We start from the raw sequence: 18,707 nt of genomic DNA, 5'->3' as shown, positions 1-18,707 counted from the left end.
TGGGGGTTACATCAATTAAGTCTATTACCTACTATGGGTTTCCTTTGATTTGCCTTTCATCTGTCCACATTGGCTCTGATTTAGTTGATGAAATAAGACTTAAATATTGAACAATGTCTCTGCAGCACCCTCTCAGGGTGAATAAACCTGTAGGAACAGAATATGCAGTCTTAATTTTTTTAGTGACTTGTTTTAGGAAATCATTCTATTGTGTTAACAGCATATTGTCACAACTATTCAAAGGTGCGGTCCAAGCCAAGTGTTCCTTAATAAGTTAAAATAATATAAATGCAATATTGTCTTGATCATTCCGAAATATTTGGGGTCAAGCCAAAAGGTGTAAATTACTTTGGGCCAAGAATTATTGAAACGTTTCAGGATCCCTGAAAATATTTCTGAGGGTGCCAATTGGGAATTATTCCCCTCAACTCCTACAAAAATACAAAAGACTTTCAATGTCACATGAGGGTTAACTTAGCTAAGTTGATGCTACAATGAAATGTGAAGATAGGCTACATTGGCTGCACTCTCATGGTACTCTTTGAATTTATGTAACTGTTATGTTGTATCATCTATAATCTGATGATAGTGCATCTATTCCATGACATATTACATCTATCTATCAAAATGCATTATAACTGCAATTGCAATGGTGATTTTGCAGCTTTCACATGGTTGCGCCTACTTGCTCACATTTAAAAGAACATGTTGAGTGAGGTGTTTGCTTCCTGGGCACACCTATCTATGACACTAAGGCACTGGTACTAGAGGACATATTAGTTGTGGTAAGAAATTAACAAGAAATTGCACTCTTTATGGACAACTTCTAAATGCCTGATTAAGACATTGGAGTTCGGAATTTACTCCGTCAGGGTTACAGATTGAAATACTCGCCAACAGAGTACCCATACTCTGAATTTACAGATGTCTGCGAGCCTAGATGACATGGCTAATCATTGATAGGAACCTCTGTTGTCATAATGACGGTTCCATTCATCAAAGTTTTAACTTGTTTTTTTCTAAAACAACATTCCAAAGTGGGATTTTACGGGTGAATAAACAGACACTAATGACCCACAAACCATGGAAGTTTTCTTCCATGCTTGGATGGTCACTTAAATGTTTTTCCCATCTCTTAAAGCCAAGTTTTTATCAGAAGTATGGGAAAGTAAAAACTACCCATTTGAACACCCCCTATGAATCTGGCAGACAGTCGAATGGCCAAACCTCCAAGGGTGCTTGCTCACTTAGGCCTTTAGAGGAGTATTTCAGCAACAGAGACTAACAAATCTCCATCCCTGACATACTTATGGTCCACCTGACTAACTTTAACCATTTGCTGTACCAGATTGAAAAAAAGAACACTTACCTGTAACTACTGCTCTCTAGCATTGGTATCTTTCAAAGATTCACATGCTTGAATCATTCCTCACAGTCGAGCAGGAGCTCTGCAGTAAGATTGCACTAGCAGGAAGCCCAAGATGATTCAATATGAACACAATAACAATCACTTAACTACTCTTTTTACCTTATTGTAAATTACCCAAGGTCCAATAAATTAGGTAAATAACAATGAACTCCGCTCCCTCAGAGGCCACCATACTTCAGATAAACAATAACACAGCGGTGAAGCATTTTAAAAATATGGAGAAAGAATGCTGAATAATGTGCAAAGCTAATAAGGCTTATAAAGTGAAATTCATGCAAAATCTGCACTAGCCAATCATCATTATACGTGCTAGGCCTAAAATGCGAAGGGCCCAATTCACAAAAGTAATCTGAGACAAAATCCTAACTTTACGACTTTTGATATTTACAAGTTTTAGTCTTGAGTTAAACTTAAGCCAAACTTAAGTTTAACTGAGACAAAATCCTAGTCGTAAAGTTAGGACTAAAGTTTGTCTTAAATTTAATTTAAGACCAAAATTTAAGAATAACTGAGACAAAATCCTAACTTTAGTACTCCTAAAAAGCCTTCTATGAATACCGAAAGTCGTAAAGTTAGGATTTTGTCTCAGATTACCTTTATGAATCGGGCCCTAAGACATTGCCATATTTAAGTTAACAAAGTTAAGTAATTGTAGATTCAGCGTTTAACTTGAACCTGACCTTTTAAACAGACTTAGGTTCACAATGAATGGTTGTTATGCAAAACGTTTTTCTTCTGTTTATACAGATGTTTCTGCTTCTAAAATGACCACTGTTATCTCATGTATAGACTTGTTATTCAGAAGGTTAGATAGGAAGGTTCACACATGGGAATGTAGTCTTGAAGGGGAGGATGAATCAAGAGAACTTAAACTCAATAGTTACACGATAAGACATAGTTGCGATCTTAGAAGTTGCTGTCTGAAGAATATTGTGCTTCTGTGAAAAGATGTGGAGTGAATGGGGCATAGGGACATATTAAGCTGAGTGGTCAATTAAAGAAAGTAGAGGTTATATAAAAGTGAAACAATATTTGTAACTGTCTATAATACTGTGTCTGCTTAGAGTAGGAACGGCTAAGCTCGGTCTCTCATGCACCACTGCCCCTCACTCTCCTTACTTTTTCACTGTGAGTTTCTTGAACCTCTCTTCATGAGAAGTTCTGCTTCGATTGATTCTTGATTTCTTGAGCTGACTTTAATACTGAAACCTTTTGCCACATGATTTCTCTCAATTTCAGAACCCTTTATGTGTCTCTGGACTGACACTTATTTTCCCTTGTCATTCCTAGAATAGGCTTACTTCCTTTATGGAAAATGCTTAATGCACATATTATGATTTATTAATTGCTAATTTTTGATTCTCAATTTATGACAACATTGATAACTGAGATGAATGAAATCTTAACTTGTGACTTTAATGAAGGTAACTTACTAAAAGATTTCATAATAAAACCCTTTAACTGATAACAAACTCTCTTTGTTGACTAATATAGTTTAGAATTAGTGATAATTTAATTTGATGTACAGCACCTGATTGATCTACATCAACCTCAAAGATCCATCCACCTAATAGAAACTAAGACAGCGGGTTTAAGCCTGATGATGGTCAATCAAAACTCAATTGAAACAATTCCTGTGCTGCAACAGGCATGAAAGGATTACAACTGACAGCCTCTGACTAGGGAGGAGGGGGGTCAAAGATGAATCCATGTAAAATACCGACACTGTAGAAGTATAGTTAAAAGTAATTCATGTTTTTCTTCTCCTGCATATAATCTTTCATAAATTCACATCAATGAAACACACCAGCAATTGGTGTACAGTGTACAATACATATTACAGGAAAATACTATGAAACAATATCAGAACATTGATTGACCAAATGTATCTATGAAAGGAGGGAAAATACAGAGAACTGACTCATCCACTGCTAAGGATCTGGACATCTCCACATTCAAGAAGTAACGCATTGCAAATATGATACGACTCTTACGTGTTGCTGCCCGTCAAACAACAAATAGTTATAGCCCACATAAAACTAGTTTTATAACCCACATGTCCGATGCAACCTAATCCTGGTATCAATAAGAAGAGTAGGTTCTTCCTCCCACTAAAATAAGTGGGCAGGATACAAGTTTGGAACTAGCAGAGACCTGCAGCTTGTGTTTTTTGATGAGTCTTAGTTTGACTTCCGCCTCACAGAAGAAGAGGATGATGGCGCTCTTGTTGATTGGACTGGTAAAAATAAAGCAGCTGGTGTGGCTGCTGTGATGGGTTAACTTTGTGGATGAAAACCACATCTAAATGATGGCATGCTGCAGCCTCTTGCACCCCTAAGTGGGTCAGTCTACTGTATTGTAGGACACTCAGACGCTTGAAAGAGTTATTGTCCAATTTTATTACCCGTAGAGCATCATCCAGATGCTGTCCGAGCAGGTGCTCTCCATTGAACGTTAGAGGTCCTGCATTATGGACGGGTTCCCTGATTGAATCAGTTACTCAAAGTCATTGAATTATTGTATTTGTTTACCCTCCTGTGCCTTTGATCCATTCAGCTGCAGTTTTTGGAATTAATTGACTCTAGTGGTTTTTCGCTCTCTCCCCTCCATGAGCTTTCGACGCCATGTTTATCTCCGTCATTTGATGTATGAGATCCCTCTCTTCCCCATTCACGGTGCCTTGTTACCTCACGTCACCCTCACACTGTCCTGAAGAAGACCCCATCTGTAAGGCATCCATCCATGCCTACACCTCAAAAGGGGTTGAAACGTCGACTACTGTCGGATGCCAGTCCAACCTACAGTACTTGAATTACTGAGGGTTTTGAATGTTACATGGCATATTAGTACACACATTATGTACTTTTACTATTTTGATGTACTGAATTCATGTTTCATGGCATATGATTGACTATTGCCTGTGATTTATTGTGATTTACACTCTCTTCAATCCCACTACCTCATCACTACCACTTCCCAACCCTCCCACCCTTCCCTGGGCACTGCAATAAGGCAAATTGTGGATTCAACTGTTTAATATGCAATTTTCTTCTTTTTTGTAATGATCTTTCGAACAAACATCAGTGTGATTAATTAACACTGTTTTGAAAAACTCCCATTTTAATTTGCCTTGTTTATTTGTGTTTTATCTGATTTGCCTTGATCACTGACACATTTGTGATGTTATAAATACAGGGACCACCCTTCGTACTATACAGCTCTCCATTGAACAGAATATGAAGTATGTGAGTAAAGGGTCCTGACTTGCAGCGGGACATGATGGTAGCTGTACAGGGAGGTTCACTGCTCTGTGAGCCAAACCCCTGGCAAATGTCTGATTAACACCTTAGCTGCGTGTAAACATTTCTCCCCAGTGCTGCGCTGTCCATTAGAACTAGTGCTGAATGGACGTTCAATGGTCGTGCGCAGCACTGGGGAGGTAGCGCTGCTGACGACCATTGGCCGTCAGCAGCACTTAAGGGGTTAAGAAATCAAGATCATGCATAGAGTGAGGTGCATACCTCCCAACTTAACGAAACATGTCATTGTGTGAGGAGGGGGTGGGGCCCCATCCCAAGAAGTACCTATGAGGCACTTTTGAACCCCACCCTGCCCACAAGCCCCTTCTCTCCCACCCCCCAAAAAAGAGGTTGCTATAGCTGGTGCCCTGTCCTGGGGTGTTGTCACACTCTTTGATGAATTTCAGCAGTTCAAAGTCTCGAAACACAACCTAGAAAACCACTACGTACAGTGGTTTTCAGCTTGTTTTCTCTGCCACCGTGTGATATTAGCTCCTCACTGGGAGACCATGTAATGGGAGCCGATATTGTGTGTCACACAGTGCCACCTTGTGACTTGGCAGGTATGAACGTGGACAGAGCCGAGGGGGCCCTGACTGGCAGCTGCCCTGCGGTGTTGGTGAGGCCAGTGCTGGGCGGCGCACAGAGGCAGTGGTCTGAGTCACCCTGTGCCGTTGAGCGCCTGCAATAAATGACATGCCTCAGACAGTGTTGGGACCACGAAGGAAGATGGTGGTAATTACAGCACGGCAGACATCTCAATGAGGCTGTGGTGGAAAAGGCAGTGCTGGAGGAGGAATTAGGCAAATGGTCTCATTCTCCCCCAAACACATCACTCGGGTGATGCCCTGATCGCAAACAGGTGAGGGACCTTGGAGGTGTGAGGCTGGCAGTCTGATAGGCAGCAAAGTGACAAATATCACACAGGGAAGAAACATTTTGGTTTACATTTTACCTCACTGAGCAAGTACAAACAAAAAGATCATACAGGGAAAATTTCAAAGTGGGCGAGGACAATGAGGAGATATACTGACAGTGAGAGGGGCACCCTAGCTGATGCGGCCCCTTCCCTGCCCTCACCATGACTCACTCAAGCAAAAGTGAATATTCGGACTATCCTCTGGGCAGTGGAATGCACTCAGGGAGTGCAAACTACTCACTGAGAAAAGAACAGATAGCCTGGGGGCGAGTTTCTCCGAAGCGGGTCCACAAAAATGACTAGCAAAGACCTTCATATCAGAAGCGCACACACTAGAGGCAGGCAGCAAGGAGTATTTTTTCCTCAAGAGCCTGAAGCAGTTGAACAAAGCATTGCAGGAAAGGTGCCATTTTACAGGCAGACATATCACAATGCGCAATCCACTATGAAAATTCAAAGCTTTACCTTTCCCCAGCTTCCCCTTGACATAGCAGCAGCTGATAACATCAAACTGACCCTCAAGGACTGGAAAATAAAGTTCTTAGTGCTGCTACCTTCTGCCTTAGAGTGAGGAGGCAAAAGACTGACTCGAGGGCTGGCAGATAAGGCATGTGGGGGTAAAAGTGATCAGCATGATGAACGGGATGAACACCATGAGAGCTGGGGTGAGAGGGAAGGGAAACATGGGCAAAGCACAGACCGTCCTCAGATGACCTTAGTTGCTCTGACCAGGAGGAACCAAAGTGATCAGGTGGCAGAAAGCGATCATGGCAGGTATCCCCCAAGAATACTAGTTTATCAATGGATGAAGTGATGCTTCAAGAGGAGCCTAAAAGGGAGGAGTGTGCAGATGTGGCCTCCCACTGGTCCTGAAGGATGGTATGATAGCTTAACCCCGGTTAAGTGTGGCAAAAGATACAAATGAGGAACTGTCACAATTGAGAGAACTGCAGCAAGCAAATTTTTCCATATAAGTTTAATTTGTTGCTATATTGAGGCGAAAGACATAGCGTGTGTTAGGGTGGGGAATAGTTTGGAACTCCTGGTTACAGGGTGTAACTATACAAGGTACACAGGGTATCACACGCACAGACAGACAAGGACTACTCAAACCATAACATATGGGAGATCAAGGCTATTTTTAAAACTAGGAGTTACATAGACCTAGACACTAATTTCTAAGATATTAGGGTGCTTCACATGGACTGTCAAAAGTATGCAAAAAAGGATAAGAAAGAGGTATTGGAGTATTCAGGCTGTTCAGAGTCAAAACCAGAGTAATACGTCTGGAAGAAACATACCTCCAAGGCACCAATTGTAATTGTGTTAGCAAAGACAGATTCAAACTGTACTGTCACTCTGAGTGGGGTGGCCATAATGATGAGAAAATCCACAACTTTACAAACAGGGCAGCCGTTTAGTGGATGTAGACGAAGACACATCAGTTCTGGCTATCTAGGAGGGCGAAATAATACTTCTAGTAAGTATATATATCGCACATGGCTACAGTCCATATTTCTGGGGATCCTGGAACTCTCCTGAACATACAAAGGGACTATTGGTTTGGGACATAACTACACCAAAAATGCAGATATTATGGAAGATAGGTTGCCACCACCCCAGCATGGCAAAACTCACAAACAAAACTGTGATGTTTTTGAGATCATTGAGCCTTCACTATATCTGAAAGGGATGGAATAGGACAAAAAAGCATACTCACTTTACTCTCATACACCGAACCCTTATTCAAGTATAGATCAGTTCTCACTAATAGTACATCCTAGTTTTAGTACAGCCTCATATGTGATAAGAGGTCTATATGAACAGTCACAGCTAATCATGGTGCTGAATCAACCTAGGCCAAAAGGTCACTAGAAGTTGGAGACTAGATTCGTGGTCTCATGGACTGTGGTATAACAGAGGAGGTAAGACAGTCCTCAATACAATACTTTAGGGAAAACAGTTTGTTGGTATATAGCACCATCACCCAATGGGGGACCTATAAACTAGTTGTGACAGTGTTTCTTATCTCAAAAACGATTGAAACGGGCAAAGAACAATGAAGGGCAAATCAAACTCTGAAAAAATTGATAATAGAACTTGAACATGCACATGTTGCAAACCCAACAACCCTACTGGGTAGATAGTTCCAGACCAAGTCTGATGATTACAAAGCAATGCTCACACACAATCTTAGTGGATAAGGCACCTGTATGAGTTCGTAAACAAAGCTGGGAAACTATTGGTGTGGCTGCAGAAAAAGAAATGTGCTATTAACCAAATACAGATGGGGAAAACAGACTATGGGAAGATAGTAATGGATGATGAAGCAGAGACATTCCCCACTTACCTTCACTCATTTTATATGTGTAGACTGACCTGTTCCAGGGAGGAAATAAGAAAATTCATGTCAGACTGTTGGGTCCCATGACTGACAGACAACCAAAAACTACCATTAGAAGCACAAGTCTGATGAGGTCCTCTTCTGCGTAATTATTGATGAACTCATCATTGAGGTTTCGTCAACAGTGGTATTGTCAACAGAAGAAGGGCAGGTGTTGTCAACATTGGAGGTCCGTTGATGAGGAGTTGCAACAATGGTGAAGTTGTTGAGGATGGCTTCTCTTAACTGGTATCGCAACATGCAGCGCTACCGACAATGGAGTGCTGACATTCTGCAGGACCTGTTGTTGTCGACGGGGTCGTTGACTGTGCCATCATTAACAAAGATTTCTAAGTCTTTTTTTTAGCAGGAGGTGCCTCAGGAGACATTTTCCTCAGCCTGTCTGCAAATTTGTCAGACTAATGGCCGCCTTTGCAGGCAGTACATCAGAAGACAATGCTTGTAGTTTGTCAGATGTTTCCCTTTCAGAATTTTCATCCTCTCACTGTCTTTTGAAGGGTTTTCTTTTCTCAGGGGGAAACTCATTACCTTTATAAGCTTTATAGTCGTTGATTTTGTTTGTGGAAAAATAGCAGCAGAGCTTGCATTTCTTTATTTTGCTATTACCAGGCAGATCATCAGCAAATAAAACTACCTTTCCTGCAGGAAATACAAGATCTAAATAGTGCCTTCATGGATTCTGCCATTCTAGCAGAAAAATATTGATACCTTAGAGAGCTACAAGATGGGACAGTGACCTAAAGTGCCCTGTATCAAATTAGTAGCTCATGGGTGATAGGTAGAAGCTGAAAATATCTAAAGAAAGAATGTTTCTGAGAAGAAACTTCCATACAACATGTGCTTGGTAAATGGAGGCATGATGGCCACTGGGGAAGAGGATTTCAGTGTGCTGCACCTCAGTGGCTGGACAATGAGTCTTTTCCAATTAAATGAAGAGTGTATTGAAGTGAATGTTTTGTTTTGTATTGTGTTCCTATGCAAACTTGGGCTTGCTGCTCTCCTAATGCTACTATGGGAGCCCTAGCAAATTGAGAGGGAATGATTCAAGCATGTGAATCTTTGAAACAGCCAAATCTGGAGAACATCCGAATTCTTAATTGATAGGCCAGGCAAACTGTCTGGATTGTAGAAAGTGTGAGTGATTGAATGGATTCCCCTGATTTTCAACTCAATGGGAGACTCTACCTGAGTTGCACTTACTTTCAGTATAGAGATCTACCCCACATAAAGTTTCAAAGGCATTTTGATTTACATGCCTCCTAGGTCTCATAATATCTTTGCACAAGAAATTAGCTCTCTATTGTAATCAGATATCAAATGCAATGATACCACTGTCCTGGGCAATTTCAAATTCCACCTTGAAGCCAAAGATGATACAGACACAACGGCTTTACTTGCCATGTTAGAATCCCTTGGCCTAGGGCGGCGATCAAATCACAGAACCCACACACCAGGCAGGACATATCCTTGATGGCATTTTCCCAACAATCCTGATTCAGGGAATATATGTTCCACCCCACTAATATGGTCTGACCACAGAGTTCTTTTAATTTTATTTTGCATTGCAGAGAAAAACTTCCCTAACTTCCACATTATGTGCCCTTCTTGCATTAAATCCCAAGCATAACACAAAGTTAAAGAGCCAGCCTTTTCCCAATTATTAAAGAGTATGCGACAAAGCTTCATTGAGGATAGAGAGACCGCAGTAGAACAATACTCAAATTGGCTAGGCTCTGCCTGCACCATTTTAACACCCATGAAAGACATTAGGTCTAAAAGACCTCACCCCACTACTTTATGTTCTTGGATGAGCTAAAGGCTCTAGCACAATCCTGCAGAAGACAGGAAAGGATGTGGAGTTACAGCTATAGTCACAAAGAGCAAATAGAAATGCTGCCTGATGGAATACAAGACAGTGATTCGTAGAGCTAAGATATCCTACTTTACGATAAGAATTGAAGCAGCTGGAAACTCCTCAAAAGAACAGTTTTCTGCAGTAAAACAACTTACCTTCAATGCACCTCCTATCCAGATAGTCAGCAGCCAATCATTCTACAACACTTTAGCTAATGCTTTTTGCCAGAAGGTTCAGAATTATATAATACCTTCAACACACAACATACTTTTCATACTTTTTCTTCACCAACAAAAAGCTCCTCCCTGGCTATGAACATAGATTCACTGCTCTCCCATTTTTCCTCACCTATGACTAAGGAAGTCACGAGGCTGGTTACACCTTAAAGTCTGTCTCGCCACAAGACCCCTGTCCCCTGAAAATGGCATCTCTAGTTGCCATCATTCGTGGACCTATTTTGGCCAAAATCTTCAACATGATGTGTCTCTCTGGAGTCTTCCCGACCACTTGGAAGAAGGTAGCAGTACAACCTCTTTTAAAAAAGCCATCACTGGGGCCATTATATACTACAAGTTACTGGCCAATTGCCTGCTTACCCCTTCCAACTAAAATCATTGAAAGGATGCTGAATTAAGAGCTGATGGGCCACATCAGTACAAACAAATATCTTGATGACACTCAGTTCGGTTTTCGTTCTGAACACAGTGCTCAAGACCACGGACGAGATTCGGAAGTCTCTTAATCATGGATGCAAGGCCGCCCTTATTTTGCTCGACCTTTCAGCAGCCTTTGACACAGTAAGTCACGGGATGGAATGGTTGAGCACCATAGGGGTGACTGGATTAGCATGGGATTTGCTCCGTTCCTTTTTAACAGGACCCTAGCAATCAGAGACCGTGGGTGAATTTTCGTCCCCTGTTTTCTGGCTCTGTGGGGGGGTCCTTTAGGGTTTTCCACTGAGTTCCACACTTTTTAACATCTACTCTACCCCGCTAGCTGATCTTGTATGTTTCTTTGGCTTTTCCCTCACCTCCTATGCTAACGACACACAGATTGTCGTTTCATTTTCCTCAGGCGATCAAACTGTTGCAGCCCATTTCTGCAACTGCATGGAAAAGGTCAGTCACTGGACGGCAACTGATTGCCTCAAACTTAATGCAAACAAAACTGAGGTGATTACATTCGGGACCCAGTCCCCTTCTAGTTCCCATCTTAGTAGCCATAAGTTCAGGGGATATCTCCTACCCCGGTCAAGGTTGCAAAAAAAATCTAGACTTCGTGCTCAACGACAAACTATCCTATATGAATCAGGCTAAGGCAGTTATGGCAGAGACTTTTACAAGGAAGGAATATCCTACCATTTACTGCTCTTCAACTTCAAAAAATAGCAATCTCAGCATTAATTTTAATTCGGATTGATTACTGCAACGGTTTGTACCTACAGGCCCACCAAAATGTTCTGAATAAATTACACACACTTCAGAACGTGGCAGCTCGCACACTCTGTCGGATTTCTAAATACAAAGTCAGTTTCAGAAGAATTCAAGTAACTACACTGGCTTCCAGTCAGACACAGGATCAACTTCAAGGCCCTCAGTGTGGTCCACAAGGCACCCCACTACCAGAGTCACCTTTTCCTTAGGACCAGCTTTTCCTGATACATGCTCTCTAGAACACTATGTTCTACCACCAGCAACTTGGTGGTGACTCCCAGGTTCAAACTTACAAAATATGAAAGTAGAGGTTTTGTGGTCAGAGTGGCCAAGACCTGAAACGACCCACCTGCCCATATTAGAGTCATACCTGACCTCCTGGCCTTTAGGAAAGCGCTGAACACCTTGTTGTTTTCCTCCCTTTAGCATTCTTGTTGAAAAATGTCCTTGACTTGTAATTTCAGCTAGTGCCAAGACGCCCTTTTTTGGTATACAAGTGCTCTATAAACATATTAACATAACATAGCATATTAGGAGTAGGACTAGGACTAGGAGAAAAAACAAAATATACCACTATCTTCGTGTCAGATATTGTAAGCCTTTGGAAGTTACTGATATTGACTACTTAAGAATATGCCTTGTTTACCTATGTATGCATATAACAGATTATCAAGTTCATTCATAACAAATATAGAAATAGTAGAAGGCAATGAAATAAGAGTGTACACTTTACCGTCTCTGACTAACGATAAGATCAGGCAATCTGCCTATTTCTCAGAGATTCATTCCCCACCTTTTCTGACTAACGTAAGACCGGACTGCCTGTTTAAAAATCGGGGGACGGTGGTAATTCAGACGGATCCAAATGCCAAAATATCGACCTAGCAAAATATCGAGGTAAAAATATAGAATTCCAAAATATCGACCTCTTATCTCCAAACAGGTAAGTACAAAAATATCGATGTAAAAAATATAGTTAGTCAAAATATCGCATTTTTTTAAATGCTTTTAATTAATTAAGAATTAATGAAATAATAAATATGATGATCTTAAACATTCTTAAAATTAATAACCTTTAAATTAATAAATAATTAATGTAAGTAAAAAAAAACATACATATTGATTTGTTAATACATATATATATATATATATAAACGTAATATTAAAACAAATTACAATATTTTTACCGTAGGATAGCGGAAAGGGTAAGATTTACTATTACCACTCCAGTGAGTGCAACAGTAGGGAAGGCGTTGAATAGCGTAGGGGTAAAAATTACTATTGCCACTCCAGAGAGTGCAACAGTAGGGAAAGTGTTGGATAGCGTTGGGGTAAAAAACACTATTCCAACTCCAGAGAGTGCAACAGTAGGGAAAGCGCTGGATAGCGTAGGGGTAAAAATTACTATTCCCACTCCAGAGAGTGCAACAGTAGGGAAAGCGTTGGATATCGTAGTGGTAAAAATTACTATTCCCACTCCAAAGAGTGCAACAGTAGGGAAAGCGTTGGATAGCGTAGAGGTAAAAATTACTATTCCCACTCCAGAGAGTGCAACAGTAGGGAAAGCATTAGATAGCGTAGGTGTAAAAATTACTATTCCAACTCCAGAGAGTGCAACAGTAGGGAAAGCATTGGATAGCATAGGGGTAAAAATTACTTTTCTATCTGCAGAGAGTGCAACAGTAGGGAAAATGCTGGATAGCGTAGGGGTAAAAATTACTATTCCCACTCCAGAGAGTGCAACAGTACGGAAAGCGTTGGCTAGCGTAGAGGTAAAAATTACTATTCCCACTCCAGAGAGTGCAACAGTAGGGAAAGCGTTGGATAGCGTAGGTGTAAGAATTACTATTCCAACTCCAGAGAGTGCAACAGTAGGGAAATCGCTGGATAGCATAGGGGTAAAAATGACTATTCCCACTCCACAGAGTGCAACAGTAGGGAAAGCGTTGGATAGCGTAGGGGTAAACATTACTATTCCCACTCCTGAGAGTGCAACAGTAGGGAAAGTGTTGGATAGAGTAGGGGTAAAAATTACTATTCCCACTCCAGAGAGAGCAACAGTAGGGAAAGCGTTGGATAGAGTAGGGGTAAAAATTACTATTCCCACTCCAGAGAGTGCAACAGTAGGGAAAGCGTTGGATAGCGTAGAGGTAAAAATTACTATTCCCACTCCAGAGGGTGCAACAGTAGGGAAAGAGTTGGATAGCATAGGGGTAAAAATTACTATTCCAACTCCAGACAGTGCAGCAGTAGGGAAAGCGTTGAACAGCATAGGGGTACAAACTACTATTCCAACTCCAGAGAGTGCAACAGTAGGGAAAGCGCTGGATAGCATAGGGGTAAAAATTACTATTCCCACTCCAGAGAGTGCAACAGTACGGAAAGCGTTGGATAGCATAGGAGTACAAATTACTATTCCCACTCCAGAGAGTGCAACAGTAGGGAAAGCGTTGGATAGCGTAGGGGTAAAAATTACTATTCCCACTCCAGAGAGTGCAACAGTAGGGAAAGCATTGGATAGCGTAGGAGTAAAAATTACAATTCCAACTCCAGACAGTGCTACAGTAGGGAAAAACGTTGGATAGCGTAGGGGTAAAAATTACTATTCCAACTCCAAAGAGTGCAACAGTAGGGAAAGCGTTGGATAGCATAGGGGTAAAAATTACTATTCCCACTCCAGAGAGTGCAACAGTAGGGAAAGCGGTGGATAACGTAGAGGTAAAAATTACTATTTCCACTCCAGAGAGTGCAACAGTAGGGAAAGCGTTGGATAGCATAGGGGTAAAAATTACTATTCCAACTCCAGAGAGTGCAACAGTAGGGAAAGCATTGGATAGCGTAGGGATAAAAATTACTATTCCCACTCCAGATAGTGCAACAGTAGGGAAAGCGCTGGAAAGCGTAGGGGTAAAAATTACTATTCCCACTCCAGAGAGTGCAACAGTAGGGAAAGCATTGGATAGCGTAGGGATAAAAATTACTATTCCCACTCCAGAGAGTGCAACAGTAGGGAAAGCGTTGGATAGCGTAGGGGTAAAAATTACTATTCCAACTCCAGTGAGTGCAACAGTAGGGAAAGTAAATACTTCATATATAAATAAAAATAAAATAAATAATAATACCAATTGCAAATTAATTAAAATACTTAACACTTTTATATAATATATTAATTAATCAATTAAAAATGCAAATAAAAATTAATTAATAAAAATAATTACCTACTAATACGAATTATTTACCAATTAACAATAAATTAATTAACAATTAGAACATAATTAAAAATGTGATAAAAAATTTTTTAAAATAGAATTACTTACATTTAAATTACTCCCCACCCTATTCCCCTATAAACCCACATCCCACTACATAAACTAAATTAATAAAATTAACATAATTATCAGTTAATAAATTAATTAAATTAATTACCCATTATATTTTAATTAATTACCTATTATTGATTAATTAACTATTATTTCACAATAAATACAAATAAATAAATTAACATATTTAATTATTTATAATTAAATAACTTCCCACCCTATTCCCCTTTACACCCACAACCCGCTACTGAAAATAAATTACTAAAATTAACATATTTATCAATTAATCTGTTATTTTTAATTAATTGCCAATTATATTTTAATTAATTAGCAATTAATAATTAATAATAATTAATTCAAAATAAATACCAATAAATAAATTAACATACTTAATTAATTATAATTAAATTACTTCCCACCCTATTCCCCTATAAACCCACAACCCGCTAAAGAAAATAAATTACTAAAATTAACATAATTATCAATTCATCAATTAATTACAAATAATTACCACTTATATTTTAATTAATTACCAATTAATAATTAATTAACAATTAATTCAAAATAAATACCAATAAATAAATTAACATATTTAATAATTATAATTAAATGACTTCCCACCCTATTCCCCTATAAACCCACAACCCACTACAGAATTATATTACGCAAAAATTAAATACCATAAAAATAATTAATTAATATAAATAATAAAAGAATATACACTTTTCAAACATACACTAGCATAAAAAACACTTTAAAAATTAATATTAACTTACCTCAAATTCGATATTTTTGTAGTCTATATTCTGTCCATTCTATATTTTTGTAGTCTATATTCTGTCCATTCTATATTTTTGTAGTCTATATTCTGTCCATTCGATATTATGTCCATTCTATAGTTTCTTAATTCAATATTAATGCTATCCTATTCGATATTTTTGTAGTCTATATTCTGTCCAGTCGATATTCTGTCCATTCTATATTTTTTAATCGATATTAATGCAAATCGATAATAAAAACTCGATATTTTGACTGTATACCAATTCAGACAGAGCAGTGTAACAATACTGCGACACGAGGACTTCAGTGATCATCAAACTTCTAAATGATTGTATGTATGTCAATGTTTGTGTGTGTATTTTGAATATATTTTGAATATACTATAAGTTGGAATGCATGATGGGTGAGGGAGTACCTAAGAATGGGTCTTCCTTACATACAAGTCCCATTAAGAATTCACTATTAACTTGAAGAGTAAACATTTTGTGTAATTAGCATCTTTATCTGGCGGAAGGATTGCTTAGCCCGAGGTGGGGGCAAGGGAAGATGTAGCTAACACAATAATACCTAACCTTGGTGTTTATTTTCATAGGTATGCAGACAGTGTGTGTCTACAGAAAGGGCAACGATAGCCATTTACGAGTCCCCTACCACATAGAATAGGAGGGAACCTTACTAGAACTTTCCTAAGGGATCAGAATCCTGATGAATGCCATCGATCCTACCGGGTGGCGATTTAGGGCAGAAACATGTTGATACTGCAGACAGGGCAATGGTGTTGTTACTTTCCCATATACCCTTATTTTAATTTTCTTAATCCTGCCAAGTGGGATCCATAATAAATGTGTTAAATACCCACTTAGACAGTTTGAGAATTTTTCTCTGCATGAGGGATCCCTATCTATTGAATTCTTTCATTTCAATAATCTCTTTTTCTTTGTGCTCCTCCCTGGATGTTGGTCTGCAAAAGGGAGTCGCAGAAGCTTATGATGAAGCATGCCCACTCATTGAGTGTGTGAGGGCAGTATTTACAACTCTTTGATATTCACAAATTGGTTTGTCACCTCCATTAGTTGCATCCTGCTTAGGGCTTGGTGATCGCTTGTGCTTTCCTCTTTCCTGGTATTCTTACCAAAAAGAAAAGAATGTTTTAACCAGTGTGGGGCAGTTTGGCCCATTTCCCTGTGGGTAATATACATTTTTCAGTTATTACCCCTGTTTACATGCCCTTCTCGTAAAGTGAATAATATAAATTGTTGGGAGGATGAGGGAAGGCTCAATCTTTCTTCGCTTCTTTTTTGTGAATTTAATAAAATAAGAATAACACTTACCAGCACCTTCAATAATGAGGCATTGAAGATGCGCCTAAGACCCAGAAGCAAGCAATTCAACAGGCTCTGCTCACGTCGTCAGCAGAAACACTGCAACCCAATCATCACAGTCACGGGAAGCAAAGAGAACAAGTAAAAAAGAAAAAAATTTGTATCGAAGAACTAAACAAAGGTGGAGGATGGTAAACAGGTGATAAAACTGGGCATGAGCGTGAGCCATACAAGAAATGGAAGTTGTCAAGCATCTACTCACAGGTTTTGCCTCTTCTTCTATAGAAAGTTCATATGCATCTCTACCTCTGCCTGCCCCAACCCAGAAGTGCTTGAACCTTTCTCATACTACTTGTGTGCCCCACCAAGATCCGTCCTCCATCCACTTCATGCATTATTACGACTGCTGTGACAGCCACGGCCCCATCTTTTAGTGTATTTTCTCACCTCTTAGTTTTCTCATGGACCTGGCACTGCTACCAACTCAAGCATATATCCTTCTGACGTCAGTAAATTGGATACCATTTATAGGGTACTGTTTTTTAACAGCACGTGCAGGAGTATTGCATGACGTGGTATTTGAAAACAAGCTCTTATTACTCCACATACAGTGCTTAATTTGTAAACTATTAAATGCCAGGGCTCTGACCCGGAGGCCACAGAGTGGAGAAGTGTTGCTCAATGATTAGAGCGGCAGACCCTGATGCAGAGGTCTAGCCCGGGACCAAGGTTCAATACCCCGCCTTGGCGGGTCTTGGGCTCAAAATTCCACGGACCTGATAATTCTCGCCTCGGTGCCTATTCCAATCATGGAGTCCCACTCTGCAACTCTGGGCAATAGCTTGCTTAATCTCCACAACGGCCCCCACAACGCTAAGGATGCCTAGCCTCCACCTTGGGGGTGCCCAGGAGTGGACGCCTCACAGGGAAAGCCAGGATGGGTTCCACAGCGGTATTCGTACAAGCACCTTGAGACCCTTGCGGGTGAGTAGTGCGCTATACAAGTATCAATTTACATTTTACATTTACTGCAACTTGCCCTTGTCATCTCTGCCAAAACAACTACTAACCATCTCTCTCACATGTAAATGCGACAGTTCAGATTATTTCTGATCCTGATAGCTAAACGAATGACTGGGGAGGTAGGTATTTGCAATATTGAATTATATCGTATTCCTAAACAACCGTGGTTCTGCTCATCTCTAAATTAGATGAGCAGCGCCACCATGTGGTACACTGTTTTTGGTATGGTGTTGACAATTAGGTGGCGGTGCCGAGCACCGGAGACCAATTAAGTGCAGTTGCTTAGCACCAGAAAGCCCCGGCTCCAATGAAGCAGTACGTGCTCATAGAGAGGCCCCCTTGCACCTCTTTTACGCTGCAGTTGCGTCTCTTTTGTGACACAGCGGCGGTGCAAAAGATGCGCCATGGTGCGGGTAATTTACAACGTGACGCATCTGGGAGATGCGTCACGCTGTAAAGCCCTGCGCCATAAGGAGGCGTTCCGGCGCAGGGTGGGGCGTTCCTGTGCAGGAACGCCTCCTAAATGGGGCTGAGTGAAATCTACAAGATTTCACTCAGTCACTTTTAGGCCAATGCTGCGTCAAAACCCTGCACCTGCTTGAAGCAGGCATAAGGCTTGACGCAGGATTGGACAGATAGGGTCCCCCAGAGCATTGCTGGAGCTGCGTCGCGCTTGCAATGCAACTCCAGCAATGCGCCGCCTTTACGGCACAGATGCGTCACGCATCTGTGCCGTTTTTGCCCCATGGTGCGCCGCATTGTAAATGCGGCGCACCATGGGTGGCGGGGCTGTGACGCACAATAACTGGCGCATCCCTGGGGATGTGCCAGTTATTGTAAATCTGCCCCTATGTGTGCCGGTTGTGCCCCAAATTTTTGCACTTGACTTTTATAACAGTGCAAAAAAGGGGGAATAACAAGTG

The sequence above is a fragment of the Lissotriton vulgaris genome, chromosome 10, assembly GCF_964263255.1.
Source record: "Lissotriton vulgaris chromosome 10, aLisVul1.2, whole genome shotgun sequence".
In the NCBI taxonomy this organism is placed as follows: Eukaryota; Metazoa; Chordata; class Amphibia; order Caudata; family Salamandridae; genus Lissotriton; species Lissotriton vulgaris.
Note: the sequence above shows the minus strand (reverse complement) of the source record.